Genomic DNA, 18,834 nt, shown 5'->3' with positions numbered 1-18,834 from the left:
CTTGTAGAGTGACTTGTGCATGTTATCTTCACAGCCTCCCTGTTCCTCCCTAGCTATGGGGTTTATGTCCTCATCTATAAGATCTAGTTCCTTTGTGTCTGTTTCCCCATCTATTGTCACCTGCTTTCTTCTTCAAAGAAAAGCATTTCCACGTTCCCTGAGAGGAAAGGGTTCTTTCACTCTCAACAATTGCCATAGATTTGCCAGACTTCCTACAGACATGGCGTCTTTTCTTGAGTGGTGGGATTTTCTGTGTGAACATGCTTATCACAGCCTTCTCTAGCGAGGCCTGTTCTTGACGTCTGAGGTCAGGGTCTCATCCGCTACAACGTGGCCATGAACTTTGTAGACCTGACCCTCTCCGCACTCTCTAGAGGGAATCATGGGGGATGGGGGGTTGTCTGTAACGAACTCAAGAACAAAGATGTCTGGGTATTTTTCCGACATAGATTCTTAGGTTCCAAGTCCAGAAGCAGTGGCAGATTAATGCACAGGGCCAATGCACAGAGGCCCTGGCTAATATGGGGGCCCCCGCAGGAGTGTCGGAACCTGCATAGAAGTTGGGAGGGGACATCAATGCTGGAACAGTGGCCTTGTCACTGGCTTTTCCTTTTCCCCCTGAGACAACCTTCCCCCACTGCCCTGCAGCCAGGCCAGAAGCTGGAGCCAGGCAGAGATAAGAGCTGCCCAGGGACCCTGGGCCACTGTAGGGAGATCTGGACCCTTCATCTGCCCTGGGCAGCGTGTGGTGCCCAAGAGCAGCCCCCCAGCCCGTGTCTCCACCCCCTGGGGCATGCCACTGCTGGTGGGACACAGGGATGGGGGCTCCAGTCCTGCCTCCTGCCCTGGGTCCTACAGCCACACACGTGGGGAGAGGAGACCCTGCCCTGGCCTGGGAGGTGGCAGGTAGCCCTGGGAAGGTCGCAGTGAGGAACTGGACAGAGAGGGCTTCTCCGGCACAGCTCCCCCTGCTACTGGACCAGTCTCAGTGGCTGCTGCACTCTGCCCACACTCACTCAGTGCCTGTGCCCCGCTCCCCCTGCCAGGCTGCCCCCACCGGTCCCTCCTCCTCCTCCTTGGTAAACAGGTAGCAGAATGAGGTCTCTGCCCATGGGGACAGGATGCCTTCCGGGGAAAGGAGGCACTTCTGTCCCCTTGTGAGAGGTTTGAAGTAAAGGCAGCATTATGGAAGGCTGCTAGTCATCTTTCAAGCTTGGTGCTACTCCGGCAAAGGGAACTGGAGGATTGTCAATTAGGGTATGTCTACACTACGAAATTAGATCGAATTTATAGAAGTCGGTTTTTTAGAAATCGGTTTTATATATTCGAGTGTGTGTGTCCCCACAGAAAATGCTCTAAGTGCATTAACTCGGTGGAGCGCTTCCACAGTACCGAGGCAAGCGTCGACTTCCGGAGCGTTGCACTGTGGGTAGCTATCCCACAGTTCCCGCAGTCTCCGCTGCCCATTGGAATTCTGGGTTGAGATCCCAATGCCTGATGGGGCTAAAACATTGTTGCGGGTGGTTCTGGGTACATATCGTCAGGCCCCCGTTCCCTCCCTCCCCCCGTGAAAGCAAGGGCAGACAATCATTTCGCGCCTTTTTTCCTGAGTTACCTGTGCAGACGCCATACCACGGCAAGCATGGAGCCCGCTCAGGTAACCGTCACCCTATGTCTCCTGGGTGCTGGCAGACGCGGTACGGCATTGCTACACAGTAGCAGCAACCCTTTGCCTTGTGGCAGCAGACGGTACAGTACGACCGGTAGCCGTCATCGTCATGTCCGAGGTGCTCCTGGTCGCCTCTGTGAGGTCGATCAGGAGCGCCTGGGCAGACATGGGCGCAGGGACTAAATTTGGAGTGACTTGAGCAGGTCATTCTCTTTAGTCCTGCAGTCAGTCTTATTGAACCGTCTTATGGTGAGCGGGCAGGCGATACGGACTGCTAGCAGTCGTACTGTATCATCTTCTGCCGAGCAGCCATGAGATGTGGATGACATGCAGTCCTTCTGCACTGTCTGCTGCCAGCCAAAGATGTAAAAGATAGATGGAGTGGATCAAAACAAGAAATAGACCAGATTTGTTTTGTACTCATTTGCTTCCCCCCCTCCCCTGTCTAGCGGACTCATTCTTCTAGATCACACTGCAGTCACTCACAGAGAAGGTGCAGCGAGGTAAATCTAGCCATGTATCAATCAGAGGCCAGGCTAACCTTCTTGTTCCAATAAGGACAATAACTTAGGTGCACCATTTCTTATTGGAACCCTCCGTGAAGTCCTGCCTGAAATACTCCTTGATGTAAAGCCACCCCCTTTGTTGATTTTAGCTCCCTGAAGCCAACCCTGTAAGCCGTGTCGTCAGTCGCCCCTCCCTCCATCAGAGCAACGGCAGACAATCGTTCCGCGCCTTTTTTCTGTGCGGACGCCATACCAAGGCAAGCATGGAGGCCGCTGAGCTCATTTTGGCAATTAGTAGCACATTAACCACCACACGCATTATCCAGCAGTATATGCAGCACCAGAACATGGCAACGTGATACCGGGCGAGGAGGCGATGTCAGCGCGGTCCCGTGAGTGATCAGGACATGGACACAGATTTCTCTGAAAGCATGGGCCCTGACAATGCATGCATCATGGTGCTAATGGGGCAGGTTCATGCTGTGGAACGCCGATTCAGGGCTCGGGAAACAAGCACAGACTGGTGGGACCGCATAGTGTTGCAGGTCTGGGACGATTCACAGTGGCTGCGAAACTTTCGCATGCGTAGGGGCACTTTCATGGAACTTTGTGACTTGCTTTCCCCTGCCCTGAAGCGCATGAATACCAAGATGAGAGCAGCCCTCACAGTTGAGAAGCGAGTGGCGATAGCCCTGTGGAAGCTTGCAATGCCAGACAGCTACCGGTCAGTTGGGAATCAATTTGGAGTGGGCAAATCTACTGTGGGGGCTGCTGTGATGCAAGTAGCCCACGCAATCAAAGATCTGCTGATATCAAGGGTAGTGACCCTGGGAAATGTGCAGGTCATAGTGGATGGCTTTGCTGCAATGGGATTCCCTAACTGTGGTGGGGCTATAGACGGAACCCATATCCCTATCTTGGCACCGGAGCACCAAGCCGCCGAGTACATAAACCGCAAGGGGTACTTTTCGATAGTGCTGCAAGCTCTGGTGGATCACAAGGGACGTTTCACCAACATCAACGTGGGATGGCCGGGAAAGGTGCATGATGCTCGCATCTTCAGGAACTCTGGTCTGTTTCAAAAGCTGCAGGAAGGGACTTTATTCCCAGACCAGAAAATAACTGTTGGGGATGTTGAAATGCCTATCTGTATCCTTGGGGACCCAGCCTACCCCTTAATGCCATGGCTCATGAAGCCGTACACAGGCAGCCTGGACAGTAGTCAGGAGCTGTTCAACTACAGGCTGAGCAAGTGCAGAATGGTGGTAGAATGTGCATTTGGACGTTTAAAGGCGCGCTGGCGCAGTTTACTGACTCGCTTAGACCTCAGCGAAACCAATATTCCCACTGTTATTACTGCTTGCTGTGTGCTCCACAATATCTGTGAGAGTAAGGGGGAGATGTTTATGGCGGGGTGGGAGGTTGAGGCAAATCGCCTAGCTGCTGGTTACGCGCAGCCAGACACCAGGGCGGTTAGAAGAGCACAGGAGGGCGCGGTACGCAGCAGAGAAGCTTTGAAAACCAGTTTCATGACTGGCCAGGCTACAGTGTGAAAGTTCTGTTTGTTTCTCCTTGATGAAACCCCCCGCCCCTTGGTTCACTCTACTTCCCTGTAAGCTAACCACCCGCCCCTCCTCCCTTCAATCACCGCTTGCAGAGGCAATAAAGTCATTGTTGCTTCACATTCATGCATTCTTTATTCATTCATCACACAAATAGGGGGATGACTACCAAGGTAGCCCAGGAGGGGTGGTGGAGGAGGGAAGGAAAATGCCACACAGCACTTTAAGCACAGCACTTTAAAAGTTTACAACTTTAAAATTTATTGAATGACAGCCTTCTTTTTTTTGGGCAATCCTCTGTGGTGGAGTGGCTGGTTGGCCGGAGGCCCCCACACCACGTTCTTGGGCGTCTGGGTGTGGAGGCTATGGAACTTGGGGAGGAGGGTGGTTGGTTACAGAGGGGCAGCAGTGGCAGTCTGTGCTCCAGCTGCCTTTGCTGCAGCTCAACCATACACTGGAGCATACTGGTTTGGTCCTGCAGCAGCCTCAGCATTGAATCCTGCCTCCTCTCATCACGCTGCCGTCACATTTGAGCTTCAGCCCTGTCTTCAGCCCGCCACTTACTCTCTTCAGCCCACCACTTACTCTCTTCAGCCCTCCACCTCTCCTCCCGGTCATTTTGTGCTTTCCTGCACTCTGACATTATTTGCCTCCACGCATTCATCTGTGCTCTGTCAGTGTGGGAGGACAGCATGAGCTCGGAGAACATTTCATCGTGAGTGCGTTTTTTTTTCTTTCTAAGTTTCACTAGCCTCTGGGAAGGAGAAGATCCTGTGATCATTGAAACACATGCAGCTGGTGGAGAAAAAAAAAGGGACAGCGGTATTTAAAAAGACACATTTTATAAAACAGTGGCTACACTCTTTCAGGGTAAACCTTGCTGTTAACATTACATACATAGCACATGTGCTTTCGTTACAAGGTCGCATTTTGCCTCCTCCCACCGCGTGACTACCCCCTCAACCTTCCCCCCTCCCTGTGGCTAACAGCGGGGAATATTTCTGTTTAGCCACAGGCAAACAGCCCAGCAGGAATGGGCTCCTCTGAGTGTCCCCTGAAGAAAAGCACTCTATTTCAACCAGGTGACCATGAATTATATCTCACTCTCCTGAGGATAACACAGAGAGATAAAGAACGGATTTTGGTTGAATGCCAGCAAACATACACTGCAATGCTTTGTTCTACAATGATTCCCGAGTACGTGTTACTGGCCTGGAGTGGTAAAGTGTCCTATCATGAAGGACGAAATAAGGCTGCCCTCCCCAGAAACCTTTTGCAAAGGCTTTAGGACTACATCTAGGAGAACCGCAAATGCCAGGGCAAAGTAATCCTTTCACATGCTTGCTTTTAAACCATGTATAGCATTTTAAAAGGTACACTCACCAGAGGTCCCTTCTCTGCCTGCTGGGTCCAGGAGGCAGCCTTGGGTGGGTTCGGGGGGTACTGGCTCCAGGTCTAGGGTGAGAAACAGTTCCTGGCTGTCGGGATAACCGGTTTCTCCGCTTGCTTGCTGTGAGCTATCTACAACCTCCTCCTCATCATCCTCTTCTTCGTCCCCAAAACCTACTTCCGTATTGCCTTCATCTCCGTTGAAGGAGTCAAACAACACGGCTGGGGTAGTGGTGGCTGAACCCCCTAAAATGGCATGCAGCTCATCATAGAAGCGGCATGTTTGGGGCTCTGACCCAGAGCGGCTGTTTGCCTCTCTGGTTTTCTGGTAGGCTTGCCTCAGCTCCTTCAGTTTCACGCGGCACTGCTTCGGGTCCCTGTTATGGCCTCTGTCCTTCATGCCCTGGGAGATTTTGACAAAGGTTTTGGCATTTCGAAAACTGGAATGGAGTTCTGATAGCATGGATTCCTCTCCCCAAACAGCGATCAGATCCCGTACCTCCCGTTCGGTCCATGCTGGAGCTCTTTTGCGATTCTGGGACTCCATCATGGTCACCTGTGCTGATGAGCTCTGCATGGTCACCTGCAGCTTGCCACGCTGGCCAAACAGGAAATGAGATTCAAAAGTTCGCGGTTCTTTTCCTGTCTACCTGGCCAGTGCATCTGAGTTGAGAGTGCTGTCCAGAGCGGTCATAATGGAGCACTCTGGGATAGCTCCCGGAGGCCAATACCATCGAATTGTGTCCACAGTACCCCAAATTCGAGCCGGCAACGTCGATTTAAGCGCTAATCCACTTGTCAGGGGTGGAGTAAGGAAATCGATTTTAAGAGCCCTTTAAGTCGAAATAAAGGGCTTCATTGTGTGGACGGGTGCAGGTTTAAATCGATTTAACGCTGCTAAATTCGACCTAAAGTCCTAGTGTAGACCAGGGCTTAGAGTTAGGGGTGGTTAAAGGTAATTTGGCACAACAGGGTTTGGAGTCAGAAGCAGAGTTAACAGACCACCTTAAAAGACAGGAGCTGCGACTTGGTTGCAGGGGAGTACAGGAAAAAAGGTTTCAAAGTGAAAATGGGAGAGTGAGCAGGTTAATACATGGAGTTGCTCCAAATGGTTAACGACACCAGGTAATGGCACTTTTGCAATTCACTTGACATGCAGACAAAAGCAGCAGACACGGGGGGGGGGCAAATTCAGGGTTTGCAGGAGCCGATAACAACCCCCACTTTTCTCCCAGAGCCAGGATAAAAACCTAGGGGAAAGGGTTCCCAACTGTTTTACCCTAGGGAGCCCTATCCTTCGCTCCAAGCTAACCATAACCTTTTCTTCTCCTCCTCAGTTTGCTAAATTTGCTGCTTTTAGCCTGTACTTTCAAATAGCTTCACAGGGCTAATTGGTTGCTTTCCACCCTACCCACCCCCACCCCCCTTCGCACTTTTGTTTTTCTGAAGTTTTAATGGAGGGTACTTTGGATACTTATAGGAAATGTTTTTCTGGATAGAGCATGACGGAGCTCTGACATAGTCCACTGAAATTTTAAGAGTAAAAGATCCATAGGTGACCATGGAGACAAATGTTTTCCTGCCTTTGTGAACAATCCCACGGTAAAGACAGCACAGGGGAAGGCAGCTGTGTTGTGGGGATTGTACTTGGCAGCGAAGTTGTTACAGACAAAATGCACCACGTTAAAGAACTGAATGCATAAGTACGTGATTTAAAGAGAGTGAAGGGTTAAATGTAGCTTTGGCAGAAATTAAAACTACAGCGTTTGGAGGGAAGCAAATAGCTGGGAGTTGTGGAAGTGTTAGACGGTAACAGTTGTGGTGTGTTCCAGAGTAGCAGCCGTGTTAGTCTGTATCCACAAAAAGAACAGGAGGACTTGTGGCACCTTAGAGACTAACAAATTTATTTGCGTTGTGGTGTGGGGATTACAGTGGACAAGAAGCTGGATATAAGTCATCAGTGTGCCCTCGTTGCCAAGAAGGCCAACAGCATATGGGGCTGTACTAGTAGGAACATTGCCAGCAGATCAAGGGAAGTGATTATTCCCCTCTATTCAGCACTGGTGAGGCCACAGCTAGAGTATTGCGTCCAGTTTTGGTCCCACCACTACAGAAGGGATGTGGACAAATTGGAGAGAGTCCAGCGGAGAGCAACAAAAATGATTAGGGGGCTGGGACACATGACTTATGAGGAGAGACTGTCCCCTCTATTACCTAACTAGCCAGAAGCTGAGATGGAGATGGAGATGGAGCCCAGGGACAACTTTCTGGTCGGAATCCCAAAACCCTCCTCATTGACAGCCGCTGGCTGGGATAGGATGGGGTGTCTTCCCTGGGCCTCACTGGTGGATGCCCCTTCATATCCTACAGCAGCCTCAAGCTCCTGTACTGGAGTCTGGTATGTTTTTTCCCAGATTGGAGGGTGTTGTTTCCTGTTCAACAAATTAGGGAATTCTAACCAACAAACCCCAGGGGTCTGTTGCCTGGATCTAGGCCTCTAAGTAAACAAATCGCAGCAAGTTTGTCACACCTTGTCCCCCTCCCTTTCTGCACCCTGTGTATTACCTGCCTCCTCCCACCTCTAGACCAACCCCTCCCCCATCCAAGAAGTGCCCACACCCTGTGTACTTACTGCCCTTCTCCCTCCAACAGGAACCCACCAGCAACACCCTGATAATCCCTACTTCCACTGGCTTCACAGCAGCCATTTAACTTCCCCGGTCTCTGGAAGGATGGAATGATCTGGAGCAAACATGGATGTTATGCCGCAGCCTTTTAGGGTAAAAAGGGCAACTGGGGACATGTCAGAACAGGAAATAATTTCACATCACAATTCCCCCCAGGCTCTTTCCCTGCACACTGGTGTTCTAGACTGTCAGGCAAATAACAGAAAAATTCAAAAGACAGTTAGTAATGGGGGTGGGAGGGACGACAATATCTGTTAGAAAAGGAATTCAACCAAACACAAAGTGTCCAATAAGCTCTCGGAATGTACTGGGGACACTTGTTTCTTTCAGAAGATGGAAGAAGTAACTGGAGGATGGCCATTTTACACCTGATTCTGACTAAGAAGAAGAAACGCAGACACAGGTAACTAACCGCTTTCATGTTCTCTCCACAGGTACCATTGCGGAGAGTGGAACAGATGATATGTCTGGGGGGAGAAAGCAGAAGGAGACTCCGCTGGTTGGAAGGCATGAGATGCACTGTCCTGAGATGAGGGGTTCCATGACTACCACTCCCAAGAGAAGGAGGCGGGTGGTGGTGGTCGGGGACTCTCTCCTCCAGGGGACTGAGTTATCTATCTGCCGCCCTGACCGGGAAAACCGAGAAGTCTGCTGCTTGCCAGGAGCTAAGATTCGCGATGTGACGGAGAGACTGCCGAGACTCATCAAGCCCTCGGATCGCTACCCCTTCCTGCTTCTCCACGTGGGCACCAATGCTACTGCCAAGAATGACCTTGAGCGGATCACTGCAGACTACGTGGCTCTGGGAAGAAGGATAAAGGAGTTTGAGGCACAAGTGGTGTTCTCGTCCATCCTCCCCGTGGAAGGAAAAGGCCGGGGCAGGGACTGTCGAATCGTGGAAGTCAATGAATGGCTACGCAGGTGGTGTCGGAGAGAAGGCTTTGCATTCTTTGACCATGGGATGGTGTTCCAAGAAGGAGGAGTGCTAGGCAGAGACGAGCTCCACCTAACGAAGAAAGGGAAGAGAATCTTTGCGAGCAGGCTGGCTAATCTAGTGAGGAGGGCTTTGAACTAGGTTCACCGGGGGAAGGAGACCAAAGCCTTGAGGTAAGTGGGAAAGCGGGATACCGGGAGGAAGCACAGGCAGGAACATCTGTGAGGGGAGGGCTCCTGATTCATACTGAGAATGAGGGGCGATCAGCAGGTTATCTCAAGTGCTTATATACGAATGCACAAAGCCTTGGAAACAAGCAGGGAGAACTGGAGGTCCTGGTGAAGGCAAGGAATTATGATGTAATTGGAATAACAGAGACTTGGTGGGATAACTCACATGACTGGAGTACTGTCATGGATGGTTATAAACTGTTCAGGAAGGGCAGGCAGGGCAGAAAAGGTGGGGGAGTAGCACTGTATGTAAAGGAGCAGTATGACTGCTCAGAGCTCCGGTACGATACTGCAGAAAAACCTGAGTGTCTCTGGATTAAGTTTAGAAGTGTGAGCAACAAGAGTGATGTCGTGGTGGGAGTCTGCTATAGACCACCGGACCAGGGGGATGAGGTGGATGAGGCTTTCTTCCAGCAACTCGCAGAAGCTACTAGATCGCACACCCTGGTTCTCATGGGTGACTTTAATTTTCCTGATATCTGCTGGGAGAGCAGTACAGCGGTGCATAGACAATCCAGGAAGTTTTTGGAAAGCGTAGGGGACAATTTCCTAGTGCAAGTGCTAGACGAGCCAACTAGGGGGGGAGCTTTTCTTGACCTGCTGCTCACAAACAGGGAAGAATTAGTGGGGGAAGCAAAAGTGGATGGGAATCTGGGAGGCAGTGACCATGAGTTGGTTGAGTTCAGGATCCTGACACAGGGAAGAAAGGTAAGCAGCAGGATATGGACCCTGGACTTCAGGAAAGCAGACTTCGACTCCCTCAGGGAATGGATAGGTAGGATCCCCTGGGGGACTAACATGAAGGGGAAAGGAGTCCAGGAGAGCTGGCTGTATTTCAAGGAATCCCTGTTGAGGTTACAGGGACAAACCATCCCAATGAGTCGAAAGAATAGTAAATATAGCAGGCGACCACCTTGGCTTAACGGTGAAATCCTAGCAGACCTTAAACATAAAAAAGAAGCTTACAAAAAGTGGAAGGTTGGACATATGACCAAGGAAGAGTATAAAAATATTGCTTGGGCATGTAGGAATGAAATCAGGAGGGCCAAATCGCACCTGGAGCTGCAGCTAGCAAGAGATGTCAAGAGTAACAAGAAGGGTTTCTTCAGGTATGTTGGCAACAAGAAGAAAGCCAAGGAAAGTGTGGGCCCCTTACTGAATGAGGGAGGCAACCTAGTGACAGGATGTGGAAAAAGCTAATGTACTCAATGCTTTTTTTGCCTCTGTCTTCACTAAAAAGGACAGCTCCCAGACTGCTGCGATGGGCATCAGAACATGGGGAGTAGATGGCCAGCCCTCTGTGGAGAAAGAGGTGGTTAGGGACTATTTAGAAAAGCTGGACGTGCACAAGTTCATGGGGCCGGATGAGTTGTATGCGAGAGTGCTAAAGGAATTGGCGGCTGTGATTGCAGAGCCATTGGCTATTATCTTTGCAAACTCGTGGCGAACGGGGGAAGTCCCAGATGACTGGAAAAAGGCTAATGTAGTGCCAATCTTTAAAAAAGGGAAGAAGGAGGATCCTGGGAACTACAGGCCAGTCAGCCTCACCTCAGTCCCTGGAAAAATCATGGAGCAGGTCCTCAAAGAATCAATCCTGAAGCACTTACATGAGAAGAAAGTGATCAGGAACAGTCAGCATGGATTCACCAAGGGAGGGTCATGCCTGACTAATCTAATCGCCTTCTATGATGAGATTACTGGTTCTGTGGATGAAGGGAAAGCAGTGGATGTATTGTTTCTTGACTTTAGCAAAGCTTTTGACACGGTCTCCCACAGTATTCTTGTCAGCAAGTTAAAGAAGTATGGGCTGGATGAATGCACTATAAGGTGGGTAGAAAGTTGGCTAGATTGTCGGGCTTAACGGGTAGTGATCAATGGCTCCATGTCTAGTTGGCAGCCGGTGTCAAGTGGAGTGCCCCAGGGGTCGGTCCTGGGGCCGGTTTTGTTCAATATCTTCATAAATGATCTGGAGGATGGTGTGGATTGCACTCTCAGCAAATTTGCGGATGATACTAAACTGGGAGGAGTGGTAGATACGCTGGAGGGGAGGGATAGGATACAGAGGGACCTAGACAAATTGGAGGATTGGGCCAAAAGAAATCTGATGAGGTTCAATAAGGATAAGTGCAGGGTCCTGCACTTAGGACGGAAGAACCCAATGCACAGCTACAGACTAGGGACCGAATGGCTCGGCAGCAGTTCTGCGGAAAAGGACCTAGGGGTGACAGTGGACGAGAAGCTGGATATGAGTCAGCAGTGTGCCCTTGTTGCCAAGAAGGCCAATGGCATTTTGGGATGTATAAGTAGGGGCATAGCGAGCAGATCGAGGGACGTGATCGTTCCCCTCTATTCGACATTGGTGAGGCCTCATCTGGAGTACTGTGTCCAGTTTTGGGCCCCACACTACAAGAAGGATGTGGATAAATTGGAGAGAGTCCAGCAAAGGGCAACAAAAATGATTAGGGGTCTGGAACACATGACTTATGAGGAGAGGCTGAGGGAACTGGGATTGTTTAGTCTGCAGAAGAGAAGAATGAGGGGGGATTTGATAGCTGCTTTCAACTACCTGAAAGGGGGTTCCAAAGAGGATGGTTCTAGACTATTCTCAGTGGTAGAAGAGGAGAGGACAAGGAGTAATGGTCTCAAGTTGCAGTGGGGGAGGTTTAGGTTGGATATTAGGAAAAACTTTTTCACTAGGAGGGTGGTGAAACACTGGAATGCGTTACCTAGGGAGGTGGTAGAATCTCCTTCCTTAGATGTTTTTAAGGTCAGGCTTGACAAAGCCCTGGCTGGGATGATTTAATTGGGGATTGGTCCTGCTTTGAGCAGGGGGTTGGACCAGATGACCTTCTGAGGTCCCTTCCAACCCTGATATTCTATAATTCTATGAATTAGTTAGGAAACTGAAGGCAGAGAGCAATGTGAGCAAAAGTCATCTTGAAGTGATGATTTCATTATTCCATGAGAAGGATGAATGAGAGAAGCACAAGGAGATTAGGATAATGGACTTCAAAAAGGCAGACTTCAACAAACTCGAAAAACTGGTAGGTGAGGTCCCACGGGAATAAAATCTAAAGTGAAAATTAGAGTCCAGGAGAGCTGGCAGTTTCTTTGAGACAATATTAAAGGAGCTACACCAAACTATCACAATGTGAAGGAAAGCTAGAAAGAATAGTAAGCGGGCAATACAGCTCTACCGGGAGCTCTTTAATGACCAGAAACTAAAAAGGAATCCTAAAGAAGTGGAATCATGGACAAATTGCTACGGATGAGAACAAAAGAGTAGCACAAGCATGTGGGGACAAAATCAGAAAGATTAAGTCACAAAATGAGTTACGCCAAGCAAGTGACATAAAAGCAATAAGATAAGGATTCTATAAATATATTACAAACAGGTGAAGGAAAGTGTAGGTCTTCTACTTACCAGGGAAGGCAAGATAATAACAGAGGACATCAAGAAGACTAAGGTGTTTAATGCCTTTTTTACATTCAGCAAAAAAGTTTAATTCTGAGCAGATACTTAAAACAATGATTCTTAACCAAGAGGGGGAAGGAACAGAAACCATAACGGGGAAATAACAGGTTAAAAATATTTAGATAAGTTAGATGTATTAAAGTCAGCAGGGCCTAATGGAGTACGTGAGGAATTAGCTGAAGCAATCTTGGAACAGTTAACAATTATCTTTGACAACTCCTGGAGAATGCTGAGGTCCCAAAAGACTGGCAAACATAATACCTATCTATAAAAGGGGAACAACAAGGACCTGGAGAATAAAGACCAGTCATGACTTACTTAGATACCTGTGTGACGGGTTGGTTCACAGAAACCCGTTTTGGGACTTCCACCTGATGTGCTCAGACTACCTCTGAGCCTGTTTTCCCTGTCAGTTTGGGACTTCAGTGCCCTGCCTGGTTTGAGCCAGACATGCTAGCGTGCTACAAACACAGACCCAGGTCTGAACTACGTCCCGCAAAAGCTGCAGGCTTAACTGAAAACAGTTTAAGAAGTGTTCCTGTCTTTAACACTCAGATGCCCAACTCCCAATGGGGTCCAAACCCTAAATAAATCAGCTTTACCCTGCATAAAGCTTATACGGGGTAAACTCATAAATTCTTCGTCCTCTATAACACTGATAGAGAGATATGCACAGCTGTTTGGCCCCCCAAGTATTAATACATACTCTAGGTTAATTAATAAGTAAAAAGTGATTTTATTAAATATAAAAAGTAGGATTTACATGGTTCCAAGTAATAACAGACAGAACAAAGTGAATTACCAAGCAAAATAAAACAAAACACGCAAGTCTAAGCCTAGTACAGTAAGAAAACTAAATACAGATAAAATCTCACCCTCAGAGATGTTTCAATAAGCTTCCATCACAGACTGGACACCTTCCTAGTCTGGTTTCAGAGTAGCAGCCGTGTTAGTCTGTATTCGCAAAAAGAAAAGGAGGACTTGTGGCACCTTAGAGACTAACCAATTTATTAGAGCATAAGCTTTCGTGAGCGTCTGGGCACTATCCTTTCCCCTGGTACAGTCTTTGTTACAGCTCAGTTGTTAGTTAGGGGATTTCTCATGACTGCAGCCCCCTTTGTTCTGTTCCACCCCCTTATATAGCTTTTGCACAAGGTGGGAATCCTTTGTCCCTCTCTGGGTTCCCACCCCTCCTTCTAAATGGAAAAGCACCAGGTTAAAGATGGATTAGGGTTCAGGTGACATGAGCACATGTTACTGTAAGACTTCATTACCCACTTGCCAGCACACAGGTATACAGGAAGACTTACAAGTAAACAGAGCCATCTACAGTCAATTGTCCTAGTTGGTGAGAGCCATCAAGATTCCAAACCACCATTAATGATCCACACTTTGCATAATTACAATAGGCCCTCAGAGTTATATTTCATATTTCTAGTTTCAGATTCAAGAATGATACATGTATACAAATAGGATGACCACACTCAGTAGATTATAAACTTACAAGAGACCTTTTGTAGCAAGCATATTCCAGTTACATTATATTCACACTCATTAGCATACTTTCATAAAATCATATAGAGTGCAGCATCATAAGCTGGAGAGAAAAAAATATTAAATAATCAATTTATAAGCACCTAGGATAGTAAAGTTATAGCCAGCATGGATTATTAACTAAAAATCCTGCCAAACCAATCTAATTTCCCGCTTTCACAGGCATCTGGATTTATGGATCTGGAGGACATTGTACACATGACATATCTTGCAAAAAGAAAAGGAGTACTTGTGGCACCTTAGAGACTAACAAATTTATTTGAGCATATCTTGATTTTAGTAAGGCTTTCGACAAGTCCCTCATAAGCAAACTAGGGAAATGTGTGTATATGTGTAACCCCCAAGGAGATTACTTCGATTCCTGGGGCTCTGTCTGCCGGCCGCTCAAGGAGAGGCATGCTGTCCCTGGTAGGGAGGGGGAGCCAAGGCAGACTCAGAGTCCGCCCGGCAACCAAGAGGGAGTGAGAGGCCCTCCCAGGGGGCTCAGAAAAGGGGAGAAGCCATTTTTGAGTCTGATCTGGAGCCAACCAGGACAAAGGCAGGACTGGCTGTGTGGGGAGCTGGCGAATCCCAGGTCTGCACGGAGGGTTCCCCTTGAGAACTGGCCTCTAGGGACCTGACAGCAAGATCCCTCAGCTGGGCTTTTCCTTCTGCACTGATGACTCCCAGTTTGTAGAGTTTTGCTGGGAAAGTTCCCCAGCCAGGCTGAGTTCGCCCTCCAGCTCCCTAGGTGAGACCAGCCACCACATGATCAGCTCTGCTCTGGCTGCTAGTCCAGGGTTGCTGCCTGCTGCGAGTGTGTCTGGACGCTGGGCTAGGAGACTAGTTTGGATTTTAGTACAGTTGTGTAATCTGCACTTTGAGCCCTGCACCCCTGTGTGGTGAGGGGAAATCCTGAGACCAAAAGCAGCCTGACTCCTGACTGAAGAGGATCCCTGCCAACAGAGATCAGCCCCTCTGCAGTGACCGAGGAGTCAAGAGTCTGAACCTGAGGATCGTTCATGGAGTTTGTGAGTGCACCATCTTTTAGTTAGTCAGGGAAATTGTTTTGGGGACCCCCTACTCCCTGAACTGTGTCCTTAAGCCAGGGAGTAAGGGTTTGGGGATTTTATAACCTGCTGCATATTAAACCTGGGAGGGACTTATCACCTCCTCCCACTTGTGAGTCCTTTGGGCTGTACTGATCCCAGTCAGCCACACTGCTAAACCACTGCAGAGAAGATATCGTGGTCATAGGTCATCAAGGGCCCTAACAAAGTACGCGTACCAACGGAACACTGATCTTACATTTGTTACATCAGGTCACGTGACTGGGGAAAGTCACAGGTATTATCAGCATGGGCACTGGTGACCCTAAGAATAGTGTTTTATGTTTCTTGGGAGTCTCCAACTATCTGGCAAGTAAGTGGGGGTTACCCTGTGGTTAGAATTTTCCTCCCAAGCTGCCCTGGTGACCCTGCCAGGAAGGAGTGAGGAGGGTGGAGGCACTGCCAAATAAATTCATAGGGAAAAATAAAGAAGATACTGAGTGGGTGGCGGGATCCAGAAGAACCCAGACCTGTCCATCAAAACCGGTAAGCATATTGGCATTAAAGAAGGTAACCGGGTGGAGAGGGAGCACTACATATGTAAGGACTACAAGGGATGTACAATTTCTTGAAAGACTGTATTCAAAGAGAGGATGTATCTAGCGGGGTTCCAAAGGAGCCAGTCCTGCATCTGGTACTAGCCAATATTTTCATTCATGACTTAGATAATGGAGTGGAGAGTAAGCTTATTAAATTAGAAGATGACACCAAGCTGGGAGGAGTTGCAAGCACATAGGATAACAGAATTAGAATTCAGATTGTCCTTTATAAATTAGAGAATTGATCTGAAAGAACAAGATGAAATTCAATAGAGACAAGTGCAAAGTACTACAGTTCGGGAAGGAAAATCAAATGCACAACTACAAAATGGGGACTAACTGGCTAGGGGGCAGCCCTACTCAAAATGATCTGGGGGGTTATAGTGAGTCACAAATTGAATCTGAGTCAGTCATGTGACTTGGTTGTGAAAAAGGCTAGTTTGGTACAGGAATAGGTTACTAAGGGAGGTTGTGGAATGGCCATCACTGGAGTTTTTAAGGGCGGGATGGACAGACACCGCAGTGGTGGGGGCTGGATTAGATCATCTCTCAAGGTTCATTCCAGCCCTACAGTTCTATGACTCTGTTCTGAGGAAATGTTTGGCCACTTTATTACAGCATTGACCCAGCCCCTCCCACTAGCACTAAACCAGAGAGATATTTTAAAACCCTCCCAGTAACAAAGAAACCAAATTGAGATAGGTTTCAGAGTAACAGCCGTGTTAGTCTGTATTCGCAAAAAGAAAAGGAGGACTTGTGGCACCTTAGAGACTAACCAATTTATTTGCTCATGAAAGCTTATGCTCAAATAAATTGGTTTGTCTCTAAGGTGCCACAAGTCCTCCTTTTCTTTTTGCAAATTGAGATAAGAGTAGAACAAAAGAAGTGACTTTGGGGGATTCCCCCTGACATTGTCCCCAGGGCAGAACACTCCCACAGCAGGGGGTACAGGGAGAGTCAGAAACTGGCTTTTCCTCTCCCTGTACCTCATCTCATTCACAGGAAAGTGAATCTGCCCAGGAGTGCCGCAGAGCCTGAGCAGCCAGAGCCAGCGAGTCCCGTGGCCGAGCAATGGCAGCCATCAGAAAGAAGCTGGTGATTGTGGGAGATGGTGCCTGTGGCAAGACCTGCCTGCTGATCATGTTCAGCAAGGACCAGTTCCCTGAGGTCTACATGCCAACAGTCTGAGAACTACACTGCTGATATCGAAGTAGATGGAAAGCAGGTGGAACTAGCCCTTTGTGACACAAAAAATAAAAATGCACAATAAGTATGTGTGGGCAGGTTAGAGATCTGGGAATCTCTCCCCACAATTATTTCTCCCACTGCCTCTTTCAGTCTCTCTCTCCTTATGTCTCCCTTCCCCTGTCCCGTCCCCCCCCCGGCCAACAGACAGCCATTCCTAGGTGTTCGCTCTCCTAGGGCTGGACAGGCTCCTGCAGTTCCTAAGGGGAGGAGAGATGTGCGGGTGAGAGGGGCTGTTTGTGCAGAGTCACTTTCATGCCCATCCCCAGCACATTTCCTGAGGTCTTTATCAGTCACCTGGAGTCTCCTGATGATTGGGAGAATGGGTTGACAGCAATGGAGTGTGCCTTGCACCTGGAGAAGAATGTGAACCAGTCACTCCTTGATCTGCACAAGCTGGCAACTGACAAGAATGACCCTCATTTGTGTGACTTCATTGAAACTCAGATGGAGCCTATGGAGCTAATTACAGCTGGAGACTGGGCACAGAGGAAGCTTCACTCAAATTCAATCTCAATCCCAGAAACCACCGGGGAATGACAGAAGATCATAGAATATCAGGGTTGGAAGAGACCTCAGGAGCTAATCTAGTCCAACCCCCTGCTCAAAGCAGGACCAATCCCCAACTAAATCATCCCAGCCAGGGCTTTTTCAAGCCGGGCCTTAAAAACCTCGAAGGATGGAGATTCCACCACCTCCCTAAGTAACCCCTTCCAGTGCTTCACCACCCTCCTAGTGAAATAGTGTTTCCTAATATCCAACCTGGACCTCCCCCACTGCAACTTGAGACCATTACTCCTCGTTCTGTCATCTGCTACCACTGAGAACAGCCGAGCTCCATCCTCTTTGGAACCCACCTTCAGGTAGTTGAAGGGAGCAGCAGCTGCTCACAGATCACAATGGAGGTGGCAGCTCCCAGGAACCTCAACCCCAACATGTTAGGATTCATAAGGAATGGGATGGAGAATAACACAAAACCTGTGTGTATAAATCAAAGGGGCAGCCTCTAATATCCTGGGACCACCATGGCTACTACTGCACTGCACACAGGATATTTTATATCAATTTCTGAGAACTGGGGAGGAAAGGGGCAAAAAAGAAATATTTGATAATGTGATAGAAAACAAAGATCTGAAGGGATTTTATATCCACATTAAATATGTGAGAACATTGGGACAATTTGACAGGACTGTCCACAGAAGTTCAATAAACAGACAGTCATAGTGCACCACCAGTCAGAGGGGCAGGAAGGAGCCCTTTGGGGAGCTGCTTTAAGAGGGTACGTGAGGGTGGTATGGAGCAGGAAGGCTCCCCGGCAATGGAGAGGGGGTCACAGCAGGGGTGGACAGGTGATGATTTAGGTGGGGATTGGTCCTGCTTTGAGCAGGGGGTTGGACGAGACACCTCCCGAGGTCCCTTCCAACCCTAATCTTCTGTGACTGGCAGCTGGGGCAAGCTGCACTGGGCACCGGACGGGGGCCGTGGCCCAGACTGTGTGGCCAGGAGCTGGGCAGTCTCCACTGGGGCCACTTTCTCCTCCCGTGCCCTTCCAGGCCTGGTGGCCGGCAGAGAGCGGATCGCCCACCCCAGACGCAGACGCAGCCCGATCGCAGGGCTCTGCAAGCTGCGCCCATTGACCCCCTTCTCAGGGGGGTACCTGCTTCCCCCCGAAACAAGGAGAATCTGCGGCAGGGGAAACAGGCGGGAAAACATCCCAAATCGGAGGAGATTTTAAAGGGATATTGGAGAATTAGGGAGAAAACGGGGCAAAGAGGGAGGAGGCCAGTGACAGGGTCAATAAGTGCCCGGGTGGGCCCGTCCCCCTCCCTGCCAGGCACCTGGCTGCGCCCCCCCCCCGGGACACCGGAGTTTGCTGTTTAAATGGGGGCTCAGGGCGGGGTGAGCGGCTCCGAGAGGCGCCTGCCAGAGCGGGGGAGGGGGTCTCTACGAGGGGAC

At 49.1% G+C, this 18,834-nt stretch overlaps 1 long non-coding RNA gene across 1 annotated transcript; it reads left to right on the top strand.

Moving 5' to 3' along the window:
- The first annotated feature begins 6,185 nt into the window (after positions 1-6,185).
- Positions 6,186-8,921, top strand: LOC311511489. The gene is made up of 3 exons (XR_014709296.1): positions 6,186-6,251; positions 7,779-7,906; positions 8,248-8,921. It is a non-coding gene; the product is annotated as an uncharacterized lncRNA (long non-coding RNA).
- The last annotated feature ends 9,913 nt before the right edge of the window (positions 8,922-18,834 follow it).

This window comes from Lepidochelys olivacea (assembly GCF_965140295.1).
Source record: "Lepidochelys olivacea isolate rLepOli2 genome assembly, chromosome: 23".
Classification (NCBI taxonomy): Eukaryota; Metazoa; Chordata; order Testudines; family Cheloniidae; genus Lepidochelys; species Lepidochelys olivacea.
This window is presented reverse-complemented; position numbering and strand designations above follow the sequence as displayed.